The sequence below is a fragment of the Halichoerus grypus genome, chromosome 3 (genome assembly GCF_964656455.1).
Source record: "Halichoerus grypus chromosome 3, mHalGry1.hap1.1, whole genome shotgun sequence".
NCBI classification, from domain to species: Eukaryota; Metazoa; Chordata; class Mammalia; order Carnivora; family Phocidae; genus Halichoerus; species Halichoerus grypus.
Window position 1 is genome coordinate 132347232 of NC_135714.1, and position 12259 is coordinate 132359490.

The window sequence follows — 12259 nt, forward strand, 5'->3', positions numbered from 1 at the left end:
TTGGGCCTTTATAGCCTAAACCCTGTCTGCTCCCTGTTGGAATAGTAACTGAACACAATATAAAACATACTTGTCATAACACATAACCTGTTCTTAGGTGTTATATATTACAAATATGTTTTAGATTACACATACCATAGTGTAACACCAAATTTCATATTGGCGAAGTTGCTTTTTGGCTTTGGTGCCGCTGCGTGCCATGGAGAGCCTTCAGATTAATGAGAAGTGTCCTCGGCAGCTTTAGGGCCTCTGCAAGCTGATGACATGCTCTTTTTATGAGTAACCATATCTAAGCAGCTTCAGCTGGTGCTATGGGAGTTCACACAATTTCAGGTGCTTTGTCCTATTTTCCACAACTCGAGCCTGACCTCCTTTTTTGGGAGGGCATAGAGATCACCCTGTAACCATGTTCTCTCCAAGTGCTTCGGTGCTTAGCTGGAGAGAACATGCCCACATCAGGAGTCCCTGAACACAAAACTTCATGATCATGCAGGGAGACAAACAAAACAAAACTCATGTCTTTCAGGGAAATGTATTGGCAACTTTTATTTATTTTTTTAAAGATTTTTATTTATTTATTTGAGAGACAGAGAGTGAGCGAAGAGAGAGAGCACACGCTGGGGGGGAGGGGGGAGGGAGGCAGAGGGAGAAGTAGACTCCCTGCTGAGCAGGGAACCTAGTGTGGGACTCAATCCCAGGACCTCACTCTATCCCAGGACCCCGGGATTATGACCTGAGCTGAAGGCAGTTGCTTAACCGACTGAGCCACCCAAGTGTCCCTATTGGTAACTTTTTTTTTTTTTTTAAAGATTTTTTATTTATTTATTTGACAGAGAGAGACACAGCGAGAGAGGGAACACAAGCAGGGGGAGTAGGAGAGGGAGAAGCAGGCTTCCCCGTGGAGCAGGGAGCCCGATGCGGGGCTCGATCCCAGGACTCTGGGATCATGACCTGAGCCGAAGGCAGACGCTTAACGACTGAGCCACCCAGGCGCCCCCCTATTGGTAACTTTTATTCTTAACTTTGATTTGATGGGAAGCATGACTCTTTACTGGAAATAAATTGCTCGAGGACCTTTCAAATTTGGTAAATCACTTTGCAAGAACAAGAAGAGATTATGTATTTGCAACAATCCTATGAGATAGATACTGTCAGTGTCCTGTTTTAAAGATGAAGAAACTCAGAGAAGCCAAGTGGTTTGTCTAGGTTCAAAAGCCCACACGTTTCACTTCTAGGCTTCACTCAGCCTTTCTTTGGTTCAGGTTCCTTGTCTATAAAATGGGTATTATAATACCTGCCTTACAGGGTTGTTTGGAAAACTAAATGAAACATTGTGTGAAAAGTGCCTGAAACAGAACACCTTTTTCAATGCATATTAATTTCTTTATTCCAATAGTGAAAGGTATAGGATTCTACTCATATATCACACATGTTTCTTGTTTTAGCATGTGTAATCAAAAGTAAACTCTTCATGAATAAAAGTTTAAAATATTTTCTTTCAAAATATTCATAGAAGGAGACTCTGCAAGGATCTGCTATCACAGATATGGAGGGTGGGAAGAATTGTCCAGACACCATTAAAAGCATGAATGTGTACCTTTGGTAAGGTCTTTTCTTTTATGTTCTTTATTCTTCCCTCCCTCCCTCTCTCCCTTCCATCCTGTCTTTCTTTGGCATGTAGTTGGACACATGTGGTTTCAAAGTGTTGATCATTTAAAAAGCCTTTCTTCCAAGTGCTCAGTAATAGCAGAAACTCTTAAGAGTAGCAAAAGGACTTTCTTAAGAACCACTGTGGTTGTTAATGTCCAGGGCCTAGAGTAAAGGAAGCAGAAATTCTCTGACAGCCATTAGCTGCTACAGTGGTGTCCCCTTGGTATATCTAAACCAATAGCAGGACAGAAAAAGGAATTCAACTTTAACCCTTGGGGGTTAAAGATTGTTGGTCGTAAGAGGTTTGAAGGTTCCATGTTCTTCATACTTCCGTTGTTTTACTGAGGACTACAAGGTACAGGTGTGTGCTGTGGGCTGGGGACACACAGGTGAGTAAACATCTGGGCCGGCCCTGGAGGAAATGATCATGTAGCTAAGGGAGATGTGCTGCGATCCTCTGTCTGCCTCTCCCTGCACCATGAGCTCTTTGTGAGCTGGGGATTCTACTTTTTACCTGCGAATGCCTCGTGTCTGTCTATCACAGGGCCTGTCCACAGAAGGCTTGCAATAAACGGATCCTGATCAAAACAACTGACTGTAGCGAGTTAGACAGAAAAGCCAAGAGTAGATTTTGGAGTAACAAACACTTGTTTTGTAGAAAGCCTGCGGCTGTTTTTCAGTGCCATTCATTTTAACCTAACACACATACCCTACCTATTTCTCTCTCTGCTTAACCACAGATGTTACAACGTCTAGTGGAAATTCTTCCTCTTGCACCTCCTCTGAATTCACAAGCACTTAGTTCATTCCTGGGGCACTTGGTTCCCAGCTAGGTGACATAACGAGATACGCTCCCTCCACCTACGTCCCTGGCTCCTGGTCACAGCGTATTTGTACTTCATCGGTGCACAGGACATGCTGAGTCTAATGAAAGATGGTGGGTGGATCATGGAGATATGACATCAAGAGCCGCTGTGGAAATGCAATCAGGCAGGATTAGGATTGAGCTGAGAGCAGACAAGCAGGTGTTTTTGAGAGCAACAGTTAACTTCATTTTACATATAGGAGCTCCTTCGAAACAGCAGTGGTGAGCTGACAAATAAAATGGTATCTGAAATAAGTGGACATGTTAGTTCTCAAAAACAGAGACTTTAATTTTTTTTTTTAAGGAAGGAAGGATCACAAGGAAACCTATCTGTCTCAGCCTGGGGTTCATTGTGGGGGAACAGCCTCTGCCCTGAGAATCTGTGATCATAGACCTGCTTTCACACAGGTCGGTGTTCAAATGTATACTACTTCTATGGTTTGGGAAAACTACAGTCCAAGTAATTTATTCGGCAATTTACTTATAGGCGTTCATGGTTGCTAGTATCACCAGGACCTCTTATAGAAGCAAATGCAAATCCAGGATGTTTCCTTAGAAGAGGCTGCTCCATGGATAAAGCCTCATCAAATCTAAAAGGAGTCCAAAATTTCAAAATATATGTAAATGTCTATGGAAATCATAAATTGGAATGATTTGATGCAGAAGAGAATAAACATGTTAAAGATGTTTAAAGAAATAAAGATGGAATAAAAACCTGAGTTAAGAACAAGAAACGTCCAGAGGTTTAGATGGATTTGAATAAAAACCAAATGAACTTCTATTAATTAAGCATATAGTCATTGAAGTAAAAACTCAGTGGATTGATTAAACAGCAGATTAGATACAATTAATGGAAGATTAAAGAACTGGAAAATGGATCTGAGAAAATGATCTAGAATGCAGCCCAGGGAAAAGAGATGGAAAGTTAGAGAGAAGTCAGAAATATGTGGATAGAATCATAAGGTCTAACATTCTATCCAGTTAAGAGCTCTAGAAGAAGAGGATATAAAGAATGGGGGGAGAAGTAATGTCCAAAGAGCATTTTTCAAGGTTGATGAAGCATATATAGCCACAGAGTTGAGGAGAATCGATCACTCCCAAACAGATTAAACAAAAAGAAATCCATACGAGATATATCACAGTGCAACTGTCTAAAAAGCCAAAACTAAGGTCATAAGAGCATGTAAGGGAAAAGACAACACATCAAGGTTCACAATTAGACTGATAGCAAACCTCTCAGTAGTAAAACTGGATGCCAGAAGATTGTGAGATAGCATCCATCAGGTAAATGAGTGTCATTCTAGAATTGGGTGCCCAGATAAACCAGCATTATAGAATGAGGGTAATGCTGACCAAATACTTGATGAACAGACCTATAAGAAAAGATGATTAAGGAAAAAAAAAGAAAGAAAGGGCTTTATTTAGGAGAGTGTTTTTACCCACATTATTTTTTTAAGATTATTTATTTATTTAATTTGAGAGAGAGAGAGAGAGCACTCTGCCATGAGAGGCTGCTTCTAAAGCCAGATCCCTTCATACTGATCCTCAAATCCATGTCCCCTTTGGGGCTTAGCTCTTCTTCCCAGCGGACTCTGCCTTCCCTTCCTTTTCAGATCAGTTTATCTCTTATAGCCTAGCTCTTACTGAAATTGACCTATATTTTCTTCTTTTCTTCCTCCCAGTCATGAAGTGGTGTCCTTTGTAATCTTGGTTGGCTAGTATTTTGAGCAAATTGTATCCTATGGGTACTCAAGAAATTTCCAGTATTTATCATTATTCCTTACTGCTTATGTGACTTTGGGAGGTTACATGATCTCTGAACATCTGCTTTTTCTTCTTTGTATCCACATAGGTTATTATGAGGTTTAAATAAGAGAATACAAGGGAAACACTTGGTACAATGTCTGGAAGGCCCCAACAAACATGTTACTTGAGATATGATGAATATTAGGAAAGGGAATATTCAGGGAGCCTAGGATTATAGCTGGGGGCCCTCACCTGTGCTGAAGGGGACAATGAAGGTCCTCCAGAGGAAGTGACATTTAAAGTTGAGATGTTCAGGGTTAATATAATTTGTGTTCTGGAAAAAAGCAAAGGTTCCAAGTAGAAGAAACTACAGCGCACATTCCTGGGCCTGAAGGCATATTCCTGAAGGAATGCAGGAACTGAGAAGTCCCAAATGGGGTGGAGAGAAAGAGCTGCAGGATGGTGAAGGGTGAAACTTGGAGAAGTAGGCAGGAGCAAGAGGGCAGAGGACCCTGAAGGTCATGGTTAGGATTTTATACTTTACCTGACCACAAATTAAAAAAAAACTAAAGAAAGGTAAAAGAAAGGAAATGACATGATCAATGTAAGTTGTAAAGAGACCAATCTCCGGGCACCTGGGTGGCTCAGTCCATTGGGCATGTGATTCTTGGTTTCCGCCCAGGTTATGATCTCATGGGTTGTGAGGTCGAGCCTCACGTCAGGCCCTGGCTCAGTGGGGGGTCTGCAGGAGATTCTCTTCCTCTGCCCCTCCCCCACTCCCGCCCTCTCTTTCTCTCAAATAAATAAAGAAATCTTAAAAAGAGAGAGAGAGAGACCATTCCCCTTTGCATTTGGACAAGCTGATAAGAAAGACCTATTTCTCCCTCCTTTAGCTACAGCAAGAAGTTCAAAACACATAAGTTCCGGTCCACATATGGAAACCCTCACCCCAGCCCTGCCCCTTAATTATAATAAAATCCAAGCCAGTCTCCTTTCTCCACTCTCTAAGCCATTTTTGGACCTGATTGAGAACCTTCCCTGCTCTTCCAGAAAGCCTCATTATGTGAGCAATAAACCTTTTCATATGCTCTTGGTGTGTGTGTGGCATCAAAATCAATCTCTACATCTGAGCCAAAATCAGATGGTAGGGTCAGCGTTGTCCATCATGCCTTCTGTGGTAACCACAACAATATGGATTATAAACATAAAAACTTTAATATATATATATCACAAATGAGAATGAGATTATACTATGAATGTCTGATTTTTTGAATAATGTACTTTGAATAATGATGTCATTAAATGTTTGTCACCATATCATTTTCAGTGGCATACTAGTATATGGTACAAACCAACTTACAATTGATATATATGTTGGTTCCAATAGTTTTACTGTTTAATTAATTTTTTATTTATTTAGTATTTTAGTTTTTAAAGATTTATTTATTTGAGAGAGAGAGAGCAAGCGGGGGGGAGGGGCAGAGAGAGGGAGGAAGAGTCCCAAGCAGACTCCGCACTGAGCTCACAGCCTCACACAGGGCTTGATCCCAGGACCCTGAGATCATGACCTGAACCAAAACCAAGAGCTGGTTGCTTAACCAACTATGCCACCCAGGTGCCCCCCCTTTTTTTACTATGTTAAATAAGCTACAGTGGATATCCTTATAGCTAAACCTTTGTTCATTTTCTTGGTTACTTCTTTAAGATAAATTCTTCTAGTTTTAAGTATTAATGAATCATAAACACATTCAGCTCATTAGAGTAACATTATGGAGCACCTGCCATGTGCAGTTATTGGGGACCCTAAATACAAAAGACACTAAAATTGCTTTCAGAGAAGTACTATTATAATAAGGGATTCAGAAGAATATTTGTAGATTAAAAACTGTGAATTGTTTTTTTATTTTATTTATTTATTTATTTATTTATTTATTTATTTATTTAATTCTGCTATGTTAGTCACCATATAGTACATCATTAGTTTTTGATGTAGTGCTCCATGAGTCCTTGTTTGCATATAACACCCAGTGCTCCTTGCAGCACGTGCCCTCCTTAATACCCATCACCAGGCTAGCCCATCCCCCCACCCCCTTCCCTCTAGAACCCTCAGATTGTTTCCTGGAGTCCATAGTCTCTCATGGTTTGTCTCCCCCTCTGATTTCTCCTCCTTCATTTTTCCTTTCCTTCTCCTAATGTCCTCCATGCTATTCCTTATGTTCCACATATGAGTGAAACAATATGATAATTGTCTTTCTCTGCTTGACTTATTTCACTTAGCATAATCCCCTCCAGTTCCATCCATATTGATGCAAATATTGGGTATTCATCCTTTCTGATGGCTGAGTAATATTCCGTTGTATATATGGACCACATCTTCTTTATCCATTCATCTGTTGAAGGGCATCTTGGCTCTTTCCACAGTTTGGCTATTGTGGACATTGCTGCTATGAATTGGGGTGCATGTGCCCCTTCTTTTCACTACATCTCTCTCCTTGGGGTAAACACCCAATAGTGCAATTTCTGGGTCATAGGGTAGCTCTATTTTCAACTTTTTGAGGAACCTCCACATTGTTTTCCAAAGTGCTGTACCAACTTGCATTCCCACCAACAGTGTAAGAGGGTTCCCCTTTCTCCACAACCTCTCCAGGGCAGAAGACATGAACAGACACTTCTCCAAAGAAGACATACAAATGGCTAACAGACACATGAAAAAATGTTCAACATCATTAGCCATCAGGGAAAATCAAATCAAAACCACATTGAGATACCACCTTACACCAGTTAGAATGGCAAAAATTGGATTGTTTTTTTAAACGAAGACAGCTAAAGCCAATAAACGGAGGCTCTTCAGTTGTACAAAATTTTATAAAGTGTGAGGTTTGCCACAGGGTGGCACTAATACATTTCTACTGAATTGTGCTATGTTAATGAGAAGTTTTTTCTCTGTTGACCTATTTTGTTGGTGAATTATAACTGGAAAAATATTTAGGTTTAGTTTGACATTTGAAAAATTGGGTTACGTTAAAAAACACAAGATAGGATTTTTATTTAAGAACACAAATATTATATATTCTTTCATAACCGCAGAGCTTGACAGGTGATTTCCTTTTTAGAAGAACAAAAATCCATTATTGAATCCAGTGTATACACACACACAAACACATATACATATACATATATATGAATGCTTATAAATATTATAAACATATATAATATTTGGTTTCTGAAAAATCCTGTCTTGTGTTTTTTAATGTAAACTAATTTTCTAAATACGTGTGTGTGTCTTATTGTGTGTGCAATAAGAGAGTGAAATACACTTTGCAGAGTTGGGTTTGTTTTCTGATCTTGTGTCTAACAGAAATTTTAGCTTTTATATTTTAAATTAGGCATCCTCAGTAGTCCATTTCTCCTCTCCCCTGCATCAGAAAAATTTTAGGGGCAGGGAACTTTTATACAGTATACTCTACCATTTACTCCTGCTTCTTCCCATTCCAGCCATTCTGAATGCACCTAGAGGGTATTACCTCCCCTCCTTCATAATTAGTGCTCTAGTGAGCTTCTGTTAATGACAGTTACACTTACATAATTAATTATTATGCGTTTCTGATGAAATAACTTCTTTATCATTATGAAATGAGCTTTTTTATTCCTGGTGGTAGTCTTTGCTCTGAAATTGACCGTCTGATGCTGAAGTAGCCATGCCAACTTTCTTTTGAGTCTTCCTTTTTTATATAATATGACAATCTCTGCCTTTTAATTGAGATATTTAGACCATTTACTTTAATATGATTATTGATATAGTTAGGTTTAAATCTGTCATCTTGCTATTTGTTTCCTATTTGTCTCATCTAAATCTTTGTTCCCCTTTTTCTCTTTTTCTGCCTTATTTGAAATTAAGGTTTTTCTTTTTTTAATGATTCCATTATATCTCAATTTTTGGTTTATTAGCTATAACTCTTTTTTTTGTTGTTTGTTTTTTTATCTTAGTGGTGGCTTTAGCACTTTTATACGTGTTTAACTTAGCAGTCTAGGGATGCCTGGGTGGGTCAGTCGGTTAAGCGGCTGCCTTTGGCTCAGATTATGATCCCAGGGTCCTGGGATTGAGCCCCACATTGGGTTCTTCTGCTCAGCAGGGAGCCTGCTTCTCCCTCTCCCTCTGAAGCTCCCCCTGCTTGTGCTCTCTCTCTCTCTCAAATAAATAAATAAAATCTTAAAAAAAAAACAAAACTTAGCAGTCTACTTTCAAGTGAGACTATACTACTTCACATATAGTATAAGAAATTTACAATCATTACTTCCATTTCTCCCCTACTGTCTTTTGTGCTTTTTTTTTTACATTTTACTTCTATATATTTTATAAACTCAACAATACATCATTATTATTTAGTTTTATGTTATTATTTATTACTTATATTTTATTGGTATTATAATAATAAATTACTTTTTAAAGTGCTTTGAATGTTAAGAAAAAAATCTTGTATGTTTACCCATGTAGTTGTATTTCTGGTGCTCTTTAGTCTTTTCTGTATATCAGTGTTTCCACTGGTATAATTTTCCTTTTGCCCAAGGGACTTCTTTAACATTTAGAGTGTTATAATACAGGTCTACTGGTGGTGAATTCTTTCACTTTTTTATGTCTGGAAAAATCTTTATTTCACCATTGTTTTTGAAAGGTATTTTCCCTGAGTATAGAATTCTAGGTTGACAGTTTATTTTTCTTTCAGTACTTTAAAGTTGTTGTTCTACTGCCTTCTCACTATTCCTTCTGATGAGAAATCTGCTGTCTTCCTTATCTTTGTCTCTTTACAGATGACATGTTTTCTTGTCTGCTTTTTTTTTTTTAATATTTTATTTCTTTTGAGAGAGAGAGAGAGCAAGCACAAGCAGGGGGTGGGGGGCAGAGGGAAGGGGGAAGCAGACTCCCCACTGAGCAGGGAGCCTAACGCAGGGCTCAATCCCAAGACCCTGAGATCATGACCCAAGCCAAAGGCAGATGTTTAACAACTGAGCCACCCACGCAGCCCTCCTTGTCTGCTTTTAAGACTTTCTTTTTACCATTGGTTTTGAGCAATTGTATTATGATGTGCCTTTTCTTCATGTTCCTTGTACTTGGTGTTTGTGATCTTCTTGCAGCTGTGAATATATAGTCTTGTCACATTTGAAAATATTTTAGCCTTTGTTTCTTCAAATACTTTCCATGACCCTCTCCAGTCACTGGGACTCCAATTATACATACATTATGTCACTTAGTTTTCCAGAAGCTCACTGATGCTTTCTTCATTTTTAAAATTCTTCTTTCTATTAAATTTTTGGAGAGTTTCTATTGCTAGCTCCTAACTTTAACTAATCCTTTCTTCTGCATTGTTTATGCTGCCAGTATCACAAGCAGTGTTTTATTCATCTCAGGCTTGTAGTTTTCTTTAGAAGTGCAAATTCAGATCATTTTTGTGTTTGGGTTTGAGATCTGTTTTTTGTGTTTTTCAACACATGGAATACAGTTATAGCAATGGTTTTAATGTCTTTGTTTGTTAATTTTAACATCTCTGTCTGATGTAGGTGTGTTTTAATTGACAGATTTTTCTCTCAATGTGGGTCATCTCCCGATTTTTTGCATGCCTGGTAATTTTGGATTGGATGTTAGACATTGTAAATTTACCTTGCTGGTTGCTGGATATTTTCGTATTCCTGTAAATATTTTTATTATCTTGTAATGTGATAAGTTACTTTGAAATTGTGTGATCCTTTTTGGTCTTGCTTTTAAGATTCGTTAAACAGGACCAGAGCAGCATCTAGTCTAGGACTAATTATTTCCCACTATTGAGGCAAGTCTTTTCTGAACACTTTACCCATTTCCTATGAATAATGAGATTTTTCCAGTCTGCTGGTGAGAATAGTCACTATTGCCAGACTAGGTAGCCTCTTCAGATCCTCATGGCTGGTTCTCAGCTGAGTGCTCAAGAGAGACCCTATGCAGAGATTTAGAGTTCTCTGTCTGTACAGCTTTTTCCCTCTGTGCTCACCTGCCCTGTGAACTCTAGTCAGCTCAGTTTCCCTAGACTCTCAGGTTCTCAACTCAGGGAATCTGCCAGGCCCCCTGGAATTCCCCGTCCTAGTGCGTAGCCTAGAAACTCAGTCATAGGCTCATCTCATTTGTTTTACATCTCATAGGGACACTATTCTTCATTGCCTGATGTGCAGTGTCTTGAACACTATTGTTTCATATATTCTGTCTGTTTTTTTGGTTGTTTCAGGCAGTAGTGTAAATTGGGTCCAGGTTATTCCATCTTGTCCAGAGCAGAATTTCTACTTCCAAGTTTTTATGAGAGGTTTTTGTTAATTTCTTTGTATAATTTTGTATTTGAATCTATGCAGTAGTCTTGATTGGTACTTTAGATTAAGTAGGGAATTAATTACTTTATCTCAAACAGATACTATGTGAAGATTCTACCTATAAATGGATGCATTATAAAATAAGTAATTAATTTTTGTGGGTTTTTTTTCTCAGAGTTTGGTTGGAAAAGCAATGGCTTTGATTTATTAGCACCTGGAAGGTAAGTCTAATAATAATGCTAGTAATAATTTTACTCTTTAACAACATGATAGTGAAATTTACTTAAGCTTTTCAGAAATTAAGATATATGTGTCTGGTAGGTCATCTTCAATACATTTTAAACTGAACATAATTGAATTTCTTTAATACTGCAGAATTTTAAAGCTAAAGAAATATGTCTTATACAAAGATTCAAGACATTTTATGAAACAAAGTAACCATCATTTATTGAATGCCTACTATGTGATAGGCACTTCAAAAAATTATTTTTTATTCTCACAATTCATTTATTAGGCAGAGGTTGTTGTCCCCATTTGAGAGATGAGGAAATTGATATACAACAGGGTTACATAACTGGCCCAAAGTTACAGAGTGAGTTAAGTAGTCACACAAGCTGGATTCACACAAGCCAAACAACTAAAACTCAAAGTATTTTATTATCCCATGCTGATTACAGCTCTTAACTCTATGAAGAGCTTCAGATCTAGATTTTTGAAGCGTGAGTTTTAATAATAGATTTATTGATAACTTTTAGTCCATTAACTTATCGAATAGGATAGTCATATTTTATAAATTTTCTCTCCTATTCTATAAATAACATAATGACAAATTCATGTCATACTTCCAGTCAGATAATAACCTACATTTTGAAGCACTTTGCAATATTCATGGTACTTTCACATATTTTTATCTCAGTCAATTCTCACAACCACACTAGCTAATGCATTAGCCCCATTTTGCTTCAAGTTTATCATTTGGCCTATGTTCCCAAGATTCTTAGACCAGTATTTTTTCTGTTATTCCAAACTAGATTTTCTGCATCATTGGCTTACTTTATTAAAACGAAAACAAAATGACACCCACATAAAGTCACCAAGTTTTTTCCCCACTCTTATGACAATACTTCTAAGAAATAAGGTTTAATTTTATATTTGGGTGGGTATTGAAAATTTTGGTTACCATATTGTCATTTTTGTTTCTTTTGCAGCCTTGCAGGCCACCTCACTGAATGTGGTGCTCAGAGTATTGATGGAAAATTCATAGATTGGTATTTGATGCCAGACAGGTAGGAAAGTTTATATAGCATGGCATATAGTATCTATGTTTTAGAAATTTTATTATGTGTTTATTAAACTGTATTTCATTATTGTTCTTTTTTAATTTTGTATTGTTTCTTCATTTGCATTATGTACTGTTTTTGTATTGTGAAACACAAACTTTATATCTTAGTCATCATTATCTTATTAGGATCCAGAGTTAAGTTTCAGGAGAATTCTTTTTGGCACCTTAAAAATCATACTTCCCTAAGATAATATACAATATTTGATATTCCTATTTTCATGTTCTATAGATGTAGTTTATTATTAAGCTGACCTTTGTACCTGTTATGAGTTGAATTGTGTCCCCCAAAGATATGTTCAAATTCTAACCCTCAGGACCTTAGAATG

At 37.7% G+C, this 12259-nt stretch overlaps 1 long non-coding RNA gene across 3 annotated transcripts in view; it reads left to right on the forward strand.

The window, feature by feature from the left end:
• Positions 1 to 10762: 10762 nt before the first annotated feature.
• LOC118532399 (uncharacterized) overlaps positions 10763 to 12259 on the forward strand; it is a 28105-nt gene continuing 26608 nt past the window's right edge. For all 3 annotated transcript variants that reach the window (XR_013446528.1, XR_013446529.1, XR_013446527.1), the window contains exons 1-2: positions 10763 to 10812; positions 11800 to 11877. This is a non-coding gene — a long non-coding RNA (uncharacterized LOC118532399). The remainder of the gene's footprint in view (positions 10813 to 11799; positions 11878 to 12259) is intronic.